This window comes from Podarcis gaigeae (assembly GCF_964106915.1).
Source record: "Podarcis gaigeae genome assembly, chromosome: 15".
Taxonomy (NCBI): domain Eukaryota; kingdom Metazoa; phylum Chordata; class Lepidosauria; order Squamata; family Lacertidae; genus Podarcis; species Podarcis gaigeae.
This window is the reverse complement of record NC_139692.1, coordinates 14,841,944-14,864,263: the sequence shown is the minus strand read 5'-3', so window position 1 is coordinate 14,864,263 and position 22,320 is coordinate 14,841,944. Positions and strand designations below refer to the sequence as shown.

General features: G+C 45.2%; 1 protein-coding gene across 2 annotated transcripts in view; it reads left to right on the top strand.

The window, feature by feature from the left end:
• KIRREL3 (kirre like nephrin family adhesion molecule 3) overlaps window positions 1-22,320 on the top strand; it is a 761,495-nt gene that overhangs the window by 474,655 nt on the left and 264,520 nt on the right. The window lies entirely within an intron of this gene.

Below are 22,320 nucleotides of genomic sequence, written 5' to 3'. Positions count from 1 at the left end.
AGAGTTTAGTAAGTAGGCAGGGAACATAAATTTTCTAAATAAAAATAAATGTGACTAACATGGGCACAAGGAAGCACACAGATTTGTGTAAGTAGCTTGTTACCCAACTGCAGTGGAACAAGTCTCTTATTTTCCTGATTCTGACATCTCGAGTAACAATTTGGTTTTTGTATTTGGGATTGGATGTGTCTGTAATTCATTGAAATAGGGTTTCTAAATGTTGCTGGAAAGGTCATAATAAAAAGTATGATTCCCATCTCTCTATCTTTCTCTAACCCTCATCCCACTCCTACACTTGACAAAAAGTATACAGATGGGGAGGGGGGAGGTATATTAAGAAGTATTTCTTTTTTCCCTGACTGGCCTGATTTAGATTTATAACAACTCCTGGTGATTTGGGGTGTGTAACTCAGCTTTTGCGTGCTGAGGTCCCCAAGACACCCCAAACCCAATAACTCAAACTTCACACATTATTTTTGTTTAAGGTTTTTGGCATAATTTTGGCCACAACTTTATTATCAATACAAATTGTGAGTGGTTGCTTAGGCATTGGTTAGACTATCTGTCCTCCCCGCCTTGGGGACAGCCCTGACTCCGTAGTCAGTGCGGAAGAGCAAGATCAGGGTCAACTGGAGCTGCGAAACAGACCCTCAGCTAATCCCCGCATGCTCCTTGGAACTTACACGGCCCGCACCCTGCACCAAGGGTTTGGACGAAGGGGATGGTAAGTTCCAGAATTCCTTTAACGGAATACCCGTGCAGCATTGGAGGGGCAGGCCCAGCCTATCCATACCCCTCCACCAACCAATTTTAACCAATGCCTAACCGCCAACCTTACAAGTTGTGACGATTTGCTACGCAGTAGGCAAAACCCAATTGGCACACACTAATCAGCCAAGAGGTAAATTCCTACTGGGCCCCCGCACCAAGGCGAACGACCCCATGACAGGCATAGCAAGGTCAAGCGAAGCCCAACAAGGGAGGGCGGGCGGGAGATCCGATGTCCACAGCAAAAGAGAAAGAGAAAGCTGTGGACCTTGCTTAAATAGCCACTGACCCCACCCCTAAGTTTGCAACATCAACTTTCCCCAGATAACCAGATCCTCCCATCTAAACAAGCCCTGGCTTTAACTTGCCTAGCAATCATGGGGTGCCTTGTATAGCCCCATCCGCAACCCGTGCTCTCCTTTTAGTGAGAACACGCTTTGCGTGCTGAGGTCCCCAAGACACCCCAAACCCAATAACTCAAACTTCACACATTATTTTTGTTTAAGGTTTTTGGCATAATTTTGGCCACAACTTTATTATCAATACAAATTGTGAGTGGTTGCTTAGGCATTGGTTAGACTATCTGTCCTCCCCGCCTTGGGGACAGCCCTGACTCCGTAGTCAGTGCGGAAGAGCAAGATCAGGGTCAACTGGAGCTGCGAAACAGACCCTCAGCTAATCCCCGCATGCTCCTTGGAACTTACACGGCCCGCACCCTGCACCAAGGGTTTGGACGAAGGGGATGGTAAGTTCCAGAATTCCTTTAACGGAATACCCGTGCAGCATTGGAGGGGCAGGCCCAGCCTATCCATACCCCTCCACCAACCAATTTTAACCAATGCCTAACCGCCACCCGAGCCCTTTATGCTCGCCGCCAACCACTCACAGACTAAACCACACCCTCAACTTGGACACCACTGCATCCAACCAGACATCATTCCCCAACGGGGAAAGATGCACCCCATCATCCCTGAATAATTCAGAGGCCTTGAACGAAATCAGAGGGTGAGGAATCACAAATCCGCCCAAACCAACCACCAATTTGCTTGCCGCGGAATTAATCCGCTTCCTAACTCTTTCGGTGGCCGCCGGGCAAGGGCTACCCCTCCAAATGCGGCGTTTCAGCAGCTGCGACCAAATTAGCGTGGTTGAAGGCACCAAGGCCGCCAAATCCCTCAAGTCCAGTAATATGGCAGCACGCAGCCCAAAGCAGGAAGAGGAAACCATATCATTCTCCCCCAGCTGCACCACTATCGCTGTAGGGGGGCCAGCGTGGAGGACCCGTCTGTGCATGAGAGGCAATAATTCTCTCCACTGCATCCCTCGTCTGGAAATCCAGGACACCTGCACGTGCTGCGGAAGGCCCAAGCCAGCTCCCAGACCAGATTGACGAGCTCTGACAGCGGCCCAGTGCACAATGCTGTGTCCCACTATCCAAATACGGATAGCGGCCAGACCTAGGGTTAAAACACAAAAATGTCAGTACACACACCACCATTATTTCCTCACATATACTTTGAATGCATCCGATCTCCAACGACCCAGGTCCTTTATCCTCCTTGCAGACAAACCCCAATGGGCAGCTGTCGTTGCGGCACCAATACGGAAGGAGTGAGGAGCAAACTCCGATGCTTTGCGGCCGCAGGCCACTACCACCTTGCGCATCACCTTAGTGAACTGATGCCGGACTAAAGGGTGCCCATTTTCATGAATAAACAAAGGCCCCTCGCCTGCCGGCCGCAAGGACAAGTATCTCTTAAGATCCTTTACGGGGCAAGGACCCTTCTCTCCCGTTGCCGAGAGCCGAATGACGGCTCCCCTACCCACCTGGTCGGTCTTGAATTCCTGATATGCACCCTCAGGTCCGACTGTGACATGCTCACGTCCTGCAACAGCAAACCCCTGGAACCTCCATCCCGTTTTTGCTCCAGGACCACCTCGCCTACCCTCAGTGCCCCAAAGAATGCCAAGGAAAAGGCTGCTGAAAATAGACGGGCCTCAAACTTGGACCAACAGATGCTCCGCAGTTTACTGCGCATCTGTATCAGCAACTCAAAAGTGATGGGACTTCTGGGAACAGTCCTCGATGGGGTGAGCCGTCCCCATCCCTCCAATGCCCGGCGCACCACAAACTTCCTACATGGGTCCTTGTCAAAAGTGGCCCTGCTAAAGAAAGAAATTGCTGCCGAGTGAAGTCGCAGGGTCCTAGCCGCCCGGCGCATCTGGAACAAATGTGCCAGATACTTAAGCACCTGGGCAGTAGAATGAGGGGTGATGACCGCCCCCGCCGATTGGCCATTAAAGGACAGAAAATCAGCCCAGGCCTTCTTATAGGACCTTTTTTTTTTTTTTTTTTTACCAGCAGCTCAAGAAAGAAAGAAAGAAAGAAAGAAAGAAAGAAAGAAAGAAAGAAAGAAAGAAAATAATAATAATAATAATAATAATAATAATAGTAATAATAGTAATAAAAATAAAAATTAAATATCCAAAGGGCAAAGATCCAGCAGCATCAGCATGAACCTGAAAATCCCTGTGCAAGTTCCAGGTATCCTGCCATGGCCAACTACTATTGCATACAGTTAGGAATTGCAACCATTGCATGAGATCCCATTGCATGAGAAAGGCAAGGGGACTTCAACATTTAGGAATTGCAACCATTGCATGAGAAAGGTAAGGGGACCTCAGGCCGCAGGCAGCCTGGCCTAGTGGAAAGGGGAGGGGCGGCCTGGGGCAACCACTCTGCATGCAAGATTAATTAAGTGATCCAGCAAGATCGGATCTGATGAAGCATCACTTGCTACAGAGGAAGTATTACAAAATAACTTCCTTCAAGGCAGACAGCTTCTCCATAGGCAAGTGGTTTGTTTAGCAACGATATCCATCTGGATCCCCAAATAAAATGGGAATATGGCAAAAGGTATTGAGGTATTGCTTGCCAGCTTCCAGCCCCCTCTTGGGCAGGGGGCATCTTGTGCTGCCATCATAATATCTACGCTGGCCAGAACCCCTGAAGAAGTTCCGACAAAGCTGCCGCGGAGCCAGCTTCCTTTTCAGACACACACTCTGTGTAATGCAAAAAAAAAAAAAAAAAAAAAAACACACTCCGTGCAGCACACACACACTCCATGCAATGCAACTACACTCCGTGCAACACAACTACACATTCCGTGCAATGCAAAAACGCACTCCGTGCAATGCAAAAACGCACTTCAAGCAATGCAACTACGCTCCATGCAATGCAGCTACACTCCATGCAATGCAACTACACACTCCGTGCAATGCAACTACACTCCATTCAATGCAACTACACACTCCGTGCAATGCAAAAACGCACTTCAAGCAGTGCAACTACGCTCCATGCAATGCAGCTACACTCCGTTCAATGCAACTACACACTCCGTTCAATGCAACTACACACTCCGTTCAATGCAACTACACACTCCGTGCAATGCAAAAACGCACTCAGTGCAATGCAAAAACACACTTCGAGCAATGGAACTACCCTCCATGCAATGCAGCTACACTCCATGCAATGCAACTACACACTCCGTGCAATGCAACTACACACTCTGTGCCATGCAAAAAACACACTCTGTGCAATGCAACTACACCCTCCGTGCAATGCACACACACTCCATGCAAAGCCACTACACACTCCGTGCAATGCAACAACATGCTCCGCGCAATGCAACTACACACTCTGTGCGCTGCACACACCCTCCGTTCAATGCAACTACACACTCCGTGCAATGCTCACACACTTGGTGCAATGCAACTACACACTCCGTGCAATGCAACAACACACTCTGTGCAATGCACACACACCCTCCGTGCAATGCACACCTCTGTGCAATGCAAATGCAAATCTCTCACGCAATGCAATGCAAATGCAGCCTGTGCAGCGCTGTGCCCTGCAATGCACAGAGCAAACTGCAATGCGGGCACGCAAAGGTGCTTTCTCCCGCTTGCATATTGCAAACGTGGCACCTGTCAAATCCCTCGCAGTGAGGGAACCACCAAAAGTCCCTCGGCACTGGGCCTAAGTGTCCAGGTAGAACAATGGGGGAGCATGGAGCTGTCCCATATAGGGACCAATCCTGCAACCTAGGCATTACCGGCACTATGCACTGACCAGCTGAGCTATCCAGGATGATCCCTAAAGACGCAGACAGCCGCACCCTGACCCCTGTAGAGGTCCAAGGTGATGTCTGAATTATCATCCCTGCTCCTCTTTGCCCTCCTCCTGGATTGCAGCCTCCAAAGATGCTTCCTTATGGAAGAAGGCACCTGGGGCGTCCGCAAGTCATCCCCTGCAGGAGAGGCAAGCTCTGGGGGCATCTGCAAAACCCTGTCATAGTCTGCAAAAACTAAACCATGTAAGGAACCGGTGAAACCAATGCTTCATGGACCACATGGGGACACTATTCAGGCCGGAAACGCTTCCAGGCCATCGAATTCTAGGACAAAGCCCTAGAATCACCTGCTAGGCCAGGTATAAATGTCTCCAGTGAAATAGCAGAGTTGAGGTAGCCCACAGCCTGTCCAGGTACCCCTGCTTGCCCTTTTAGAGGGAAGCACCCCTTCAAGAAACCCAAAGTTCTTTTACCACAAATGGGCCGAACTACAGAATAGCCCAAAAGGAGCAGTTTGTTTTGTTTTGTGATAACAATGGCTAAGAGGGGGATATGAACCCTGTCTCCCAGGTCCTAGTCCTACACTTTAGCCACTAAGCCACAATGGCTCGTCTCTAAAATGGCAGTCGCCACTATCAGGGCAAAACAAACTTAACGAAAATAAACTTGTTCAGAAACAGCATAGTTCAAGAGCATATACAGAGTGCTCATAGTCATTGGAGGCACAGAGAGCCTCTGCCGCCCTGTCTGCCTCAGATATACATTAGCAGCAACTGAGCCTGCAAGAAGATACATTCTTAAGAGAGGTCAGAGACTTAACAATTAACTGCTACCTGTAGCAGACAAGGCTTGGAAGTTATGTGCAGGCCAAATAGGCCTCCCTGCCTCTGCTCTTGAGAATCTTAGTCTCATAGCAATATTAAAAGAACTCAAAATAGTGCTCCCGCCCAAGGCTAGATTAATATTTGGCCAACAGCGCTGCACACACTCAAATAAAGCCAATCTTCGGGGGTGCTATAAACGAAAATGATTCCAGCTAAGCTGGGAACAGCCTTGACTAGCCCCACAATTTACAACAGGAGAAATGGGGGGAACCTTTTTGCGAAAGAAAGCCCCTACCAGGGGCCCTCTCCCTATTGGGAAAGGCAAGCCACAGATACAGGGAGAATCTTCCCACAGGGCAGGGTAAGGGGTGGGAAATCGAACAGGAAAAGGGGGGAATTAAATTATTTAAGGGACTAAAGAGGATTAAAAGAAGGGGGAAATAAATAAATGTAACCAGACAATGAGAAGATTGAATCACTGTCCTCCAGACAGTCCCAGTGCTCCATGTGATCCGATGTCCACAGCAAAAGAGAAAGAGAAAGCTGTGGACCTTGCTTAAATAGCCACTGACCCCACCCCTAAGTTTGCAACATCAACTTTCCCCAGATAACCAGATCCTCCCATCTAAACAAGCCCTGGCTTTAACTTGCCTAGCAATCATGGGGTGCCTTGTATAGCCCCATCCGCAACCCGTGCTCTCCTTTTAGTGAGAACACGCTTTGCAGAAGCATGATTTATGTACAAACACACACAAGAAAAATATACCACCGAAATAGCCCCCTGCAGCTACTAAAAGCTGAGATGTTATTATGATTGAAAAGTGTTTATCAGTGGAGTCTGTATGAAAAAGAGAATAGCAGCTGAAATTCATTCATTATAATTCCAACGAGTTGCTCTTCTTCTGTATCACAAAGATATGAAAGGAGCCTGCCAATGAGGGGGGGTGGGAATACAGGGGGTGGTTTGCTCCAGCTGTTGCTTTCTCACTTGCCAGGGGAGGGGTAATAGATGGAGATTTCAAGATCGAAGATTTCTAGGTGTGAATCACCTGTGCAACCTTGCTTATGGTATTGGAGATGAAGCCTAGAAGGGATTATTGTGGTGGCCAGCAGAAGAGGAAAGCAGAGACCAAGGAAAAAGAAGTGGTCAGTGAAGGGGTAGCCAATGTGTTGCTTTCCAGATATTTATTGGACTACATATCCCATCATCCCATTACCTCCAGCAAGCTGCTCAGGAATGATGGGAATTGTAGTCCAGCAACATGTGGGGACCCAGAGTTAAAGAAGGCTGTTATGGAATGTGGGGTTGCTTCTTTTTAAGGCTTTCTCCTAAGCAAACGGTTGCATTTTCCAGAATCAGCTATTATTGCTCCTTCCCATTCACTTTCTGGCAGTACCTCTCTCCATTCAGAACAGCAAAGTAACTTAGATGGAGAAGGTGGACACACACACTGAAACAAAGAGCATTTTGCCTTGCTCTACCCTTGAGTGTCTGAGTTTTTGTGTGTAATGGTGCCCCTACTACAGCAGTTCCTTGAATCTGATTGAAACCCTGTGTCTGAAAGTACGGTTTTGAAGCAAAATCATTGTTTGGATTCAAAAAGCTTCTTTGCCAGAATTAGTTGAAGCATGTGCTTGTTATTCGACGGTTCATTACATGCTGGTTCAGCCTCTGGTAGGTCATGATTTGTGCACTTCATTATTTTTGAGGTTCATTATTTGGTCACTTCATTATACATGCTGTTCGGCACTCCCTCCCTCTGTAAGCCCATGCCGTTTTGCTATTCAGGATTAGATTTTAAATTCTGCAAGGGATTGATTAGTTAAGCCAGAGTATTGTGAAGGGGACAGAGCACAAAATGACCAGTCCAACCCCCACCCCGTTAAGGTTTCCGTCAATGTTCAGATGGGCAAAATATTAAAGGAACTGAGAATGTGGAGCCACATTGTGGAAGGAAGGAATACTGGAAGAAGTTTTACCTGTTGCAAAGACTTGAACTGGGATGCAGCCAGGCACACTTTCTTGGAGGCTGGGATATTAGAAGGCAGCCATTTCTATTCCCACCTGTATTTGTCATGATCAGCGCTGTTGCCATTCCACTGCAGTTCATTTTCCACTAAATACTATGTTATTAGTCTCACTGTCCATCATTTAACATAGCTCATGTACCTTACATAACTGTTTATTCGTTTCAATGCAAAGGAAACACCAAAGCCATGTAGAAAAAAATAACTACATATAATTTTCAGGCTTAAAAACCCCCACAAATGATGTGAACAAATACCAGGTGTATTTCCTTGACGGATTTTCATTCCTTTTTTTAAAGTAAAATTTTTATGTAAGCTTTTCACAATACAATAAGAAAACAGATACAAAAAAATATGAACAGAGTAAGAAAAACTGAGACTTTTCCCAAAGGCAATTCTCAGCTCCCACCACCCATAGAAGGTAGCAGCCCCTTCCAGCTCTCACCAGGGGTCCTTCCTTTCTCCTCTCAGCCTCTCACCCTGGGAGACCAACATTACCCTGTCTCCCACCCAGGACCCTCCATCTACCACCTGCATGAGTACACAATCCCTGGACCTTAATAAAGGCCCCAAACAGAGGTCCCAAACATAGCAAAGCAAAAGGAAAGAAGTAATAATAATAATAATAACAACAACAACAACAACTTCTAATTTTCCATCTGCCAGTTACATAAAAAGATTGTTCGGGGTCTAGCCACCACAGCAGGAGAAATTAAGCTTGCTCCATCTTTCATATGACAGCCCATAAGATATTTGAAGATGGCTATCATGTCTCTTCTCAGTCTCCTCTTTTCCAGGCTAAACATACCCAGCTCCTTCAACCATTCCTCATAAGGCTTGGTTTCCAGACTCTTGATTGTCATCCCTTGCACACGTTCCAGGTTGTCAACATCCTTCTTAAACTGTGGTACCCAGAAATGGACACACTATTCCAGGTGTGGTCTGCCCAAGGCAGAACATAGTGGTACTATTATTTCACTTGATCAGGACGCTCAACTTCTGTTGATGCAGCCTAGAATAGAATGAGTTTTTTTTCACTGCAAGAGCACCCTAACCATTTGCTAAGTTCTTTTGCTATTCACAACAGCTATAGACGTTATTTTGTCACAGCCAGGTAGTATCCAGTGTGATTCTCACCGGTCACGGGGTTTCTTTCTCCTGGAATTGTGTACTCCACACAACACAGCAATACCTTCTGTTGTTTACAGGACCACTTATCCTCAGATAAAGAATAGTGAACCAGGAACCTTTGATCTTCTGGAGATTGTTGGTTCTCTTTCTGCTTCCTTCAATGTTTGAGTTGACCCTCAAATGTGTAAACAAAGCAGAGGGTGAAATTACTTCAAGGAGTGTTACCTCAGGAAATAGCTGTTGAAAATGACAGTTCCTCCCACCCCACCCTGTTTAAAATTTCTGGACTTGTGATCTGCATCTTTGCAGAGAGTAAAAAATGGATAAGATTGGCACGTGAGGGCTGTTGCCATGCTTTTTGTATCTAGTAGAATATTTTCAGTATTGCACTGCACAAAATTGAGGTAAGGGGCAGGATTAGTTGTCCTTTGAAAAAGCTATACAGGATATCACACTTACAAAGGCAGGAATATGCCAGTAGTTGTACATTACTGTGCTTTCAAATTTGCACAATCACATCAGGCACATTCTTGTCATCAAAAAGTGCACAGCTGCACTGCAGACCGGGTTGGGCTTGCCTAAACAAAGATGTTTTAAGAAGGTGCAGAAAGAATACAAAGAAGGTGCCTGTCTGATTCCAGTAGGCAAGGACTTCCAAAAAGATCAGTTTATTACAAGTGTAGAACAGGTATTATGTGTCACCTGTAACAGTAGCAGTTCTACAGGCTGATTGGGCATATATGGAGCAAGCTGATCTCTCAAGTAAACTGGTCGCAAGCTGTTAAGCGCTTTGTATAATAGTAACACCTTGCTCTTGGCCCAGTAGCAAATGGGCAACCAATGTAGATCTCTGAAAAGAGGTGTATCTGCACACAGGTCCTCACTCCTGCTGGCAAGGTGTACTGCAGCATTCTGCAGTAACGGCAGTTTCTGTATCAAGTGTAAGGGGAGCCCCACACAGAGTGCATTGCAGTAGAATCAAAGAATCATAGAACTGTAGAGTTGGAAGGGATCATGAGGATAATCTAATCCAACCTTCCTGCAATGCAGGAATCTTTTGCCCAGCGTGGGGCCGGAACCAACAACTATGAGATTCAGAGTCTCATGCTCTACCAGCTGAGCTACATCCTGGTGTAATCCAACCCTAGAGTCAATCTTGATTATGGGAATTGTACCCCAAAACATCTAAAGGAGCGCCAGGTTGGGAAGGCTGGTGTAGCAGATTTCCCTGTGCACTGCTAATTGTGCTTTTTTGCTTCCAGTGCCGCTTTTAATATTCCAAGATGCAAATATACATTCCCTTCTACTACTGACGCAGCAGATGCACTCCACTAGCTACTGTTCCCTCCAGGTTTCTTTCTCAATGAGCCAGGATATGAATTATGGCAATAAGATTATCCTGCCTAGGAACAGGAGCCTTTGCATTCTGTTAACAACAAATAAGTAGTCTCTAATAGTCTTAACGGAAGTTACCTGGAAGTGTTTTTCTGTTCGCCGCTTGGTTCAGAATGACTGTGTGTCCTGCCTGTCACCATACGACATGCTCCAAGGGGTCTTATTGCATGGGCTTGTCCAAAGCAAGGGCCATTAACACAGTCACAGGAAGCCAATAAAGCTAGAAGATGAAAGTGGATAATGGAACTTCGGTCGTGGGGAAAATGACGCACTTGCCAGAGGCGGGGAAGGTTGCAGAGAGCATAGATGTCAGAGTCAGCAAGAGGGGAATTGTCTGCCTTCATGAAGTCGGTGGTGATACCAAGGCCTTGTTTCCTTTCGTGTGGTGACTGGTAATGAGACCAGCCATCTCCCCCAGTGCCGGTGATTTCTCTTTATTTACAGGGGTCCCGGCTGCATTTATAGAAGGCAGTGACACTGCTGTGGATGATTCTGGGGGAATACAGCCCAATAAAAGTGTACCTAGGGCTGCTGTAAAACTAGTCTGCCATACAAACAGACCAGCAGCTCTGTGTCCACAATAGATATTTATGTCTATCTATTCACTTACTTACACACCCACAGGCAGCTCACTTCAAAAACTCCTCTGACTGGTGAGTTTTCACTGAGGAGCAGCTGTGACTTATGCTCATTGGGACTGGCAGAAAGTGGGGAGACCAACAGTCATAGAATCATAGAATTGTAGAGTTGGAAGGGACCATTAGGTCCAACCCCCTGCAATGCAAGAATCTCAACTAAAGCATCTATGACAGATGGCCCATCCAACCTCTGCTTGGAAACCTCCAAGGAAGGAGAGTCCACAGCCTCCTGAAGGAGACCATTCCACTGTTGAACAGCTCTTACCATTCTTAGTAGGTGAAGCCAGATCCAATGACAACCAGAGCCAACTAATTCTAGTTTCGCCCCATCCTCCTCACTGCTCAGTTCTAGAAAGGTAACACTGAGACTAAGGAAAAGGAAGCTGACAGGCAGTGCCGCCCCTGTAGACTTGTTGTAAGTGAGGTAGGAGGCAGGCAAGGGCAGGCTGTGGTCGGTGGGGCAGTGCCCCATTTGCCCTAACAGAACAGCCTCCAGCACTGGGAAGGCAGCTTTAGAGCAAGGGTGGGGAGGTTTTTCAGCCTGGGGGGCACCTTTCCTTCTGTGCAACCTTCCAGAGGGCACATGCCAGGTGAGGCCAAAAGCGTAAGTGGGTAAGTGCGAATTTTACAGGAGGTTAGTTTCTACACACACCTCTTCATCCACCATCCAAGCAAGCAGAAGGCATTGACAGCATTCAAGGACACATTCTAAACAGGCAATGGGGTATATGAAGCAGGACCGGTGAATGGCAGGGCCTGGGGAGAGATGGTGGAGCTGGGGAAGGGGGCATAGTGTGGGAAGAATAACAAGGGCCAGATATAGAAGCTTGGAGGGCCACATTTGGCCCTCGGGTCTGAGGTTCCCCACACTTGCTTTAGAACCATGAAGAAGAAATAGAATCATAGAATTGTAGAAATGGAAAAGATCCTGTGGATTATCTAGTCTAAACCCCTGCAATACAGGAGTCTGCAACTGTCCCATATGGGGGATCAAACCTGCAACTTTGTCATTACCAGCACTACACTCTAATGAACTGAGCTATCCAGGCTGCTTCTGGTAAAGTATATACAGCCGTACCTTGGTTCTTGAACGGAATCCATTTCAGAAGTCCGTTCAGCTTCCGAAAACGTTCGAAAACCAAGGCGCGGCTTCCGATTGGCTGCAGGAGTTTCCTGCACTCAGTTGGAAGCCGCATCGGACATTCGGTTTCCGAAAAACATTTGCAAACTGGAACACTCACTTGCGGGTTTGCGGCGTTCAGGAGCCAAAACGTTTGAGTCACAAGGCGTTCCAGAATCAAGGTAGGTTTGTATATAAAAGCTACTGAGAGTCAAGGTAATAGTGTACATGAATTATATTACTGTACTGTAATGGTTGCCTCTACAAACTGTTTGGGAACTCCAGCTGCTTTGGAATATGGCACCCAGGCACTTGGTGTAGGGACTTGCTGGTGGTCATCAGGACCTCAGCAGTGTTGAATGATATGTTCTGGCAACCAGTTTAATTTCAATCTGAATTCCAAGTGCTAATTTTAACTTTTTAACTCTAAATGGGGGGGGGGGGGATGTGTTTGATGGACAGAATGTGCAACCTCCTCCTATGGGCCCAGAAGCCTATCATGGCTGGGCAGAGTGTTATCCAATCAAGAGCGAGTGGAGAGTTGAAAATTGGAACCTGACACAAATCAATTTAATCAGAAACACATTAAAGTGTGGGTTTTAAGTAAAGTTAGTTCTTAACTATCTCTGTAAAAAGTTTTGACTGAAACCAAGTGTTGTGCCTCATCAGAGTATCCATTAATCTTCATTGAGTGTATTTAAATTAAATTCCAATGCAAAGTGCCTCATCATTACTTTGATCTTCTGGTTGAGGGATAAGTGGTCAGCGGTTTCCCCTTCACATTATTAAAAATCCTTGCTGCTGTATATTGGGACACGCTACCATATGCAGATAATATCACACCTCTCAAGTGTTACTGACGGGGAATACCTAATTTTAAAGCACCTGAATCCTGCCACATTACGCCACTCATATCAATCTTTATTGAGGGAAGTTGTCACAGGCAGATATTTAAAGAACCAACTTTTCCCATACAGACATCCCCAATATTTAAATCTGCAAAAGGAGCCCATCTCCTGTGGTGAAGTGGGTGGTAATGCAGGAGAGGGTCTTTTCGGTGCTGGCTCCCCAACTGTGGAATGAACTCTCCCATACATCTCCCGTAGGAAGATGCCATATCTCATATTTTTTAAATGCCAGGTCAAAACATACTTTATTTATTCAGCAGGGCTTTTATCAGATCATTTGTGGTGTTGATTCCTTTTGGGTATTTGGGTTTATATCTGCCTTTCCTCATTATTTTCTTTATAGATATGTTGTTGGAATTATGGCTATTGCTTCTTGCTTGGTTTTTAATCAATGTATGTTGAGAGGCACTTTATAAATTTGGGGGAAAGCATTATTAAAATGTGGGGAAAGCATTATTAAAAAATTAATAATAGCCAAATTCATAATAAATATATCAGCTAGGAACTTAGAGACAGAAAAATTGGGAATAAATTGAGCTGCTCAATGTCCTGTTACTTATAATAACTATTTGGTTGGGGGTGACAAATAACATGGGGCATTGTTTCTGCCCGAGCCTTGCAGTCATCCTTTTGTGCAATAAAAAGAGGACCTGGTGCTTATAACAGTGGGCTAGGATGGTCATTGTTCATACAGTGTTTGAACACCTGATGAGAGACATCAGGTGAGAGGAGAATGGAATCTGTACAGGATGCAATAAAGCTAAAGCTAAGCATGGTCTTTTCTTCTGACAGCTATTCTCAATGAATTCTATATAGTTAGAAATAATGCTATTGATTGACATTTATTATGGCTGGGCACGATCCAGCCAAAGATAAGCCCTTTTAAGTCCCATTGATGAGACAGCTAGGCAAGTGCTTAGACCTCTACTGTAGAAATCAATGTGACTTCAAAATGCTTAGCTGTGGGGCTGGCTCACGCTGTTTATTTGAGAGCTTTCCATGAAATGAAAAGTTAATGCAAAAGTGAGAGACAGAGAAAAGCTGTCCAAGTCTACAGTGACAAAAACAGATGGAAACAAAAGGTGTCTTCATTCTAAGGCAGCCTTAAGTAATGGCAATGAATGACCAATGAGTTGAACCCGGCATCGTCTGTGACAATGCACAAAATAACTAGGGGCAGCCCTGGCCTGGGCTCATCTTCTATGACAGACTTTAGGTGCTGCTTTTAGAAGGTTAATGTTTAGAGTCAAATTGAGGGGGGTTGAGGGTTGGGAACTGGAAACATTAAGGGGCCCCTTGCTTTTCACTAGTAAAGTAAAGGTAAAGGGACCCCACCAATAGGTCCAGTTGTGGCCGACTCTGGGGTTGCGGCACTCATCTCGCTTTATTGGTCGAGGGAGCCGGCGTACAGCTTCCGGGTCATGTGGCCAGCATGTCTAAGCCGCTTCTGGCAAACCAGAGTAGCACACGGAAACGCCATCTACCTTCCCGCTGGAGCGGTACCTTTTTATCTACTTGCACTTTGACGTGCTTTTGAACTGCTAGGTTGGCAGGAGCAGGGACCGAGCAATGGGAGCTCACCCCGTCACGGGGATTCAAACCGCCGACCTTCTGATCGGCAAGTCCTAGGCTCTGTGGTTTAGCCCATAGCGCCACCCGCATCCCTTTTCACTAGTAGCTCACCATAATTTCACCAGTAGCTCTGTAACATTGCAAGGAATTCTGGGTTGCACGTTTTCTTTACCAGCCAAGGGAAGTTTGCAACCCTCCCTCAATTTTTCTTTCTATGTGCCATTGCTAAAATATGACTGATGACTTTGTTGTGCCTTTAAAATGATGGCTATTGTATTGCATTCAAATGATGTGATATTGTTATCCCAAAAGAGACCTCGGTTAGAAAGACAATTTTGTGTATTGTCAGAACAGAAGGTGAACACCTGTTGCGTAACGAAGCCAACATTTTGGTATTTGCTCTATCAACAAACTAAAATGTGTTGGAAAATAATAGGAAGCCACCTGAGCTGCTCTTCTTCTTTCTCATCCTTAGGTATATAACTTGCTTCCTAGACCTACTTGCCTGATAATCAGACCTCAGTTGTTGCAATAAGGAAAGCCAAACAACTCCTTAATGGAATTTTAAGGTTCACAAGACCTTATGAAAGGAATTTAGTTTATCCAACAATTAAAGTATGCATAGCAAAAATATTGGCACAAATTATTCATGATGCTGAAATTTGGAAGGTCCAGGCAGCAGAGGAGGAAGCTGCTCGGGCGCCTGGGGCGGTGTGCCCAGGGGTGGGGCGGGCCGCGCATAGGGGCAGGGCGCACTGCGGGGCCTCCGGAGTCTGTCTGCCTCCTCCTACTCAGCCGCCCTACAGCTGGGGGGAGGCAGTGGGCAGACCATTTGTGCAGCCCAAAGCCTGCACACACCCAAACCACCGCGTATCTCCCAGGAGAGACGCGTGACTCGGGTGCGCTGCAGGCCCCTCAGTGAGTGCTGCCTGGCGTTTTGTCACCCCCCTCAGTGGTGACACCCTGAGTGACCCGCACCCACCGCACCCCCTCCCTCCGCCCATGGGTCCAGGTTGGGGGACGGGCATTAAATAGGCAGCAGACCAATTAGTGGGAATAATCCTGCCAGAACAGAACACCATTAAATCCCATTGACTCCAAGGAGAGAAATTTAAACTCATGTTCTCAGATTAGAGACCCGTTTGGCTGATTTTTTTGTAAAGGCTCCATGTTTTCTAAAGGTGGGATCCATAGTTAGCCATGCGTAGAGTAGACCTATTCAAATTATGGCTGATTCTGGATACAACACAAATATCTGATTGGGGAAAGCAGGGTCAAGTATGTTTCCCAGACCTTACATTCTGCATGTGGAAGTGCAAACTTCTTACGGGTTTTCAGTAGGAGTAAAATAAATGGGCATGAGGGAGTGGCATTGCATTGGTGAAATTGTCCAGCACAAATGGTGAGCATATATTGTTGTTGGGGGTAATATTTATATTTATATTTCTTACCCACCATGAGGTGTCAGGACAAGCTGCAACATTTTAATAATACAGTATTAAAAACAATTAAGAGAATAGGGTGGATCCTACAGCATATATCTCAAGTGCCAAAGCCCAGAGTAAAGAAATGTGTATTCAATATGCAACAAAAACTATGTAATGAAGGCAGCGTTCAAAATTCACTAGGCACCAGGCACATTATGGCTATTGGCCACTTGTGACCAAGTGAACATGCCCAGGTGCCAGGGTGGTGCAATATTTAGTGAACAATATTTAGTGTCTTTCACTAGACCCAAATGCTACATTGAAGTCAAAGAAAGACTTAAGGAAGAACTCTTGGTATGTATCTCTGTGTGTGATGCCAATGCCAATTTCAGAATCATGCAAAAAAAAAAAAAAAAAAAGCATTAAAACTTGGCTCTTATATGGTCTCTTAATATCTACCGTGGCTTTGAATTTTCTTTCTACCAGTGTTGAATTTGGATCCTATTTCCCTAATGCATTCTTGCCCTACACATTATTTTATTGAAGAACTGCAACGCAAAATCCGGAGGCGTGTGAAGTTTGAAAGAAAGCATTTCTGTCTGTGCATTGTTTCAGGAAATGTGAATTAGGAAGGTTCACATTAAAATGCAAACTGAACTGATATTCTCCCTAAGAGAGGCTGGCCACTGATTGCAAGAGCTCCTCAAGGTGTGCAGTAAAACCCACACTTTTAAACACCACAACCCACAATTCCCTCCCTGCAAAGATGATACTGGCATTCTTGCAGAGGCCAGAAATCCTACTATTCTGACAGAAGTAGAACAATATCCAGAATGTGTCTGAGCTCTGCCTTGTTCCATCGGATTTGGAGTCTGTTTTATCAATAGAGTGGCTGGGGACATTCCCAGACTGCATTCAACCCTGGAAGATAATTTCATTCAGTTCACATTTTTAAGCAAACTGAACTAATTTACACCTCCTGGACTAATGCATGGCTTGGAAGGTAATTATGCTTTGCATTTGCTTATCCACTGAATTTTGTGTTACATTCTCCATAGTTTAAAAATAATAATCAGTATTTAAATGCTTCTTTGTAAGAAATTGTGTATTTAAATACAGATTTTCATATGGGTGTTTTTTTTCTTTGCGGGGGAGGTAGCAAATCCTAAATTGATTTGGAAACAGACTAGGATGAATTCATGAACATACACATGTGAAACTGACAAGGACAGGAAATAGATACCTATTCCTACTTCCCAGAGGCCTTCAGTCAGATACAGGAGTGTTCAACTTCCAAAGCTCCTGCAGCCAATCAGAAGCCGCAGAAACCCTGTCAGATGTTCAGCTTCCCAAAGAACATTTGAAAACTGGAACACTCACTTCCAGTTTTCGATTGTTCAGGAGCTGAAACGTTTGACTCCCAAGGCATTCGGGAGCCGAGGTATGGCTGTATTCTGAAAAATGTTCTCTTGAAGGAGGAAATTTCCAAAACACATTTGGAGTAAAGTACATTTCTAACACCTGGAGTTCATTATCCTCTCTCTGCCTATCACTGAGGGTCAAAACAGACATGAGTCAAGAGGTCAGCAATCAGGACTCCTTAAAAAAGGTTCTTCTTTAAAGCTGCCATAGTGGCGGAGACAGAATGTGTTCCAGGTTGGATCAGAGCAGCAGTTCTGGGGGAGAGGGTGCTTAATGGTCCCCTCACAGTAACATCATTCCCATCAAACACACCCACACCCTGGTGTGGAGCTGCAATTAGACCTACTGCAGGAACAACTGCATGGTTCCTGAATTCCTCTCACTGTGGGGCTAATGCCAATTTTTGCTTGCTGCTTTATAATGGGAAAACTGGGGGGGGGGGCAAGTGCAAAATGTCCCCTGCCTCAGCACTGGTGCTCCAATCAAAAACAGAGCTCCCTGAGAGATGTTTTACATTGGGCTTGGAGAACCATGACTCTCCAGATGTTGTTGGGCTTTAACTCTCATCATCCCTGACTGTTGGCCATGCTTGCTTGGGCTGATGGAACTGGAGTCCAAAAGGACCACAGGTTACCCCCACACCACACCCCAGTTTACATTGTCTGTATCAATAGATATAGATATATAAAAATTCTGGAGATCTGAGCATAGGTCTCTTTCATTCTCTTCATTTTGGCACTGGGTTTTGATTCATCCCCATGGTGCCAGATGAGTTTTATGTGGTAGCCATTTTAAATTGGCTCTTTTACTTCGACACTGAATTGGGAAAGGCTTTGCCAGCCCCTACAGCCATTGGAAATGCACTGGCTCATCCTAGGGACTAATAACAAATTCATTCTCTAACTGTGGGTCTTTATGTTGCCAATACAGCAACATATGCACACAAGACAGAGGTATCAGCAAACCTGGGAGAATCCCATGGTAGGGAGTGGAACAGAATGGTGTATTCTGAAAAGGGGCATGGCTGGCTGGAACCCTGAGCAGGAGCACTCCATCCCCCTGAAGGTTTGAAGGCCCCCCTGGTGTCTTCCTGTCTCCCAAAGCCTTCCTTTGGTCTCTCCCTCTACTTCCCTTTACTGTCTTCTCAAAATGCCTTCACCTTTCTAGCTTAGCTTCCCATGTTCTCCTTGCCAAAATGTGAACTGCCTAATTCCACATGCTCAGCCTTTAACTTTATGCGTGGCTGCTCCTGAGATATCCCCAAATGCTGTCTAAATTGTTTTTTGAACTCCTGCCACTCGTGTCTGACAACAGCTTGATGGGCCTGATGCTACCTCCTTTCTCTCCCCCCCCTTCCAAAATGAAGAGAGAGAGACAGTGTTTTAATTAAATATTTAAGAACGTGTCACATTAGGTTTAGATCTACACAGTTAGATGTGGTGGAATAGATCGTTCCATAAGCCTTCGGAAGTCCAATTGTTCAAACAACTGAGCCTGCAAGGATCACTTACCTCCACTGGCTTCAGGGGACCAGAGTTTTGTTCCCAGAGAAATGGGAAAAGATATCCTCTTCACAGGAAATCCATGCCAGCATTCATTTCTACTAAATTTCTGCCCTGTCAAGTTATGGGAATATATATGCCTCTGTTTTTCACAGTGCTGGAGTTCTTCAACACAAGGCTGGCTATACTGAGGGGCAGAATGAGGCAACTGCCACAGGTGGCAGAAACTGGGAGGCTGGGGCAACATTCCCCTAAGCTAACCTGCTGGCCTCAGGTCCATGGAAGATGCAACCTTATTGCCAAAGTTGAAGTAGCATTCAACTCTAGTCAGCTTCTATATGTGGAACAGAGGGTTCCTTTGCTTGTCCTTTGCTAAGGCAGCAAATTGACTTCATCCAGAGCTTCTTCAGCCAAACAGCTTCTGGTTTCAAAGTACAGGTTTTAACCCAGGGGTCAGCAAACATTTTCAGCAGGGGGCCGGTCCACTGTCCCTCAGACCTTGTAGGGGGCCAGACTATATTTTGAAGAAAAAAATGAACAAATTCCTATGCCCCACAAATAACCCAGAGATGCATTTTAGATAAAAGCACACATTCTACTCATATAAAAACACACTGATTCCCTAACCATCCGTGGGCTGAATTTAGAAGGCAATTGTGCCAGATCCAGCCCCCGGGCCTTAGTTTGCCTACCCATGTTTTAACCTTTACAGCTCTAATCTGCTGTGGACCAGGTACAGAAAGAACAGTCTTCTCCCAAATGAACCTACTCACCCTTTAAAGTAATGTTGTGAGGGTGCCTCCAATCTCACATTTGCTTCATGGAAGTTAACTGTCTCCACTGGTTGGAAAATCAAACTGTGTAGGCACCTCCCAGAGATACCTGGATCTACCAAATCCATCACTTCTTCCATTCAACACTAAGTGCTGACATTGAAATATATATGCAGGTGTTTGGGCAATGGACACTGTTCACCTGAGAAACCAGCCAATGCAAATGGGCTAATAATACCCATTTGGTAGGATTGGTAGTGTTTGGTTGATCCATTGGTGATGTCCATATTAGACTACTGCAATTTGTGAGATATATATATAGAGAGAGAGAGAGCGCGCTATATATAGTGCTATATATTTCTGCTATATAAAAGCTTTGAGAATGCTTTTCAAATTTCAACTGGTCAAAAATGTGGCCACCAAAGTCACAATGGGGACAAGGCAGTCATACCAGCATTGCTGGCTGCCAGTGTATTTTGGGACCCAGTTATACAGTTTAGTCACAAACTATTTGTTAGGCTGTCTGCATGTGTGCAAACCTGCCCACACACTGAGGTCAGAATCAGAGACCTTCTTTGAGCATCTACTTTCTGGGTTGCTCAGGGGCAATGGACACAAACAAACAGACTTTCTCCATGGTTGTCTGGCAGCATTTTAATTCTCTCTGTCCCAAACTGTGTCATGTTAATATGCTTCAGGGTTTTGGAAAGCTCCCAAACCTTAAATTTTTATACAAGCCTTTCAGGGGTCACCTTGTTTTACTGTTTAATTGTATAATATGTAAAAAAAAAATTCCACAATTCCTCTGAAAAAGAAGTTTTGCTTGTAACTTTCCCTAAGGTACGTATTTGGGCAAGAATTTTTCCCTGTCACAATCATTCTCTCATATATATATATATATATATATGCTTTCGTAGATTTTCACGGGTACAGGAATGCAGGTTTTGGTGTCCTCGGGTGTCTTCCCGTGTAAAAGTTGGGGTGTCTAGGCGACGTTTCGACGAGGTCTCACTCGTCATCTTCAGGCTGGTGCTTTCGGCTTCTTGTTACTGGAACAGAGCGGGATCTCAATGTTTGAGTTCCTATAAATACTGTAGAGGGGGTGTGGTGTCTAGCCTCCAATGTTCTGGGCAGAGAGGAAGTTCCCAGGCTAGTGTGCCTTTTCTTCTTTTGTTCCTTAATTACTTGAGAGATACCTTGAGTGATTTCTTGAGTGATATCCTGAGTACCACTTAGGTGGGTCATTAGGTGTGGATTAGTTGCTAAAGTCTTTGTGTCTTGACCTCTTGAACTTTGTGAAGAGTTTTCCTGAGAAGATGGCTGTATTGCACTTAGTTGTGCTTTGGCTTGGCTTCGTGTATAGGGGCGAGCTGTGGTTTTGTGGCTTGTGTCAGCCAGATCTGTGTAGGGATTGCAGGGGGGTGCAGCATCCGGAGGTGCCACCATGGATTGGCTACTGGATGGTGTCAGTAATTCATCTGTGGAGAGGGTCTGGGTTTGGGTCTGGTGTGGTTGATTGGTGTTGGCGTTCTGTGTGCCTCTGGATCTGGTGTCAGTTTTTGTGGGGAGGGCTAATTTCCAGATGTCTGGCAAGCGGGATGTGTCGTCACGCTTGTTCATGTTGTGAGGGTGTTTCTCTATCTCGATGGCTTCCATGATTATTCTCTTGTGGTGATGTTCCGTGTTAAAGAGCAATTTGGAATCTGCAAAATTAATTTCGTGTCCTGTTTCTTTCATGTGTTGGAAAAGAGAGGAAGTTTTTTCTTCTTTTTTGACGGCATTCTTGTGTTCTGCGATACGTGCATTTATTCGTCTGTTTGTTTGTCCAATGTACGTGGCTGGGCAGACTTTGCAGGGTATTTCATAGATCCCTTGGTTTTCCAACTGGATTTTATCCTTGGGGTTTCTGAGGATATTGGCTATTTTTTGGTTGGTGCAAAAGGCTGTTTTGATATTGTGTTTATGGAGGATTTTGCTAATTTTATCTGTAGTGCCCTTGATATAAGGAAGGAGGGCCATGCCATTGTTTTCTTCTGTGTCTTGGTTTTTGGGGGGTGTTTCCTTTTGGATTAGCTTCGTAATCCTGTTTTGCTGGTATCCATTGGCAATTAACACATTTGAGAGATTCTGTAACTCTGTTCCAGTAACAAGAAGCCGAAAGCACCAGCCTGAAGATGACGAGTGAGACCTCGTCGAAACGTCGCCTAGACACCCCAACTTTTACACGGGAAGACACCCGAGGACACCAAAACCTGCATTCCTGTACCCGTGAAAATCTACGAAAGCATATATATATATATATATATACACACACACACATATACTTTATTTTTACTAATCTATCTGTTTCAGAACATTTTTGTCCACCCATCATCCACAGATCACAGTACAGATTAAAGAATTTAAATATAACAAGTGCACAGCCATATTAAACAAACAAGAGAAGGTTCAAAATACAGAGCAAAAAGTACCAGCATAAAGCCTAGCAGTTTACTAAATATCTCCCAAATTCCCAGGGAAATAAACAGGTTTTCGCCAGGTACCAAAATGTCCTAACGCTTAACATACATATATACGTGATATATATATTTCTGGTTGGAGAATTTAGAAACATTTTTTTCCTCCCATCCCTACTCTTAGCTAGCCTATTTCCTGTATCTGACTTAGACTGTAGAGCTC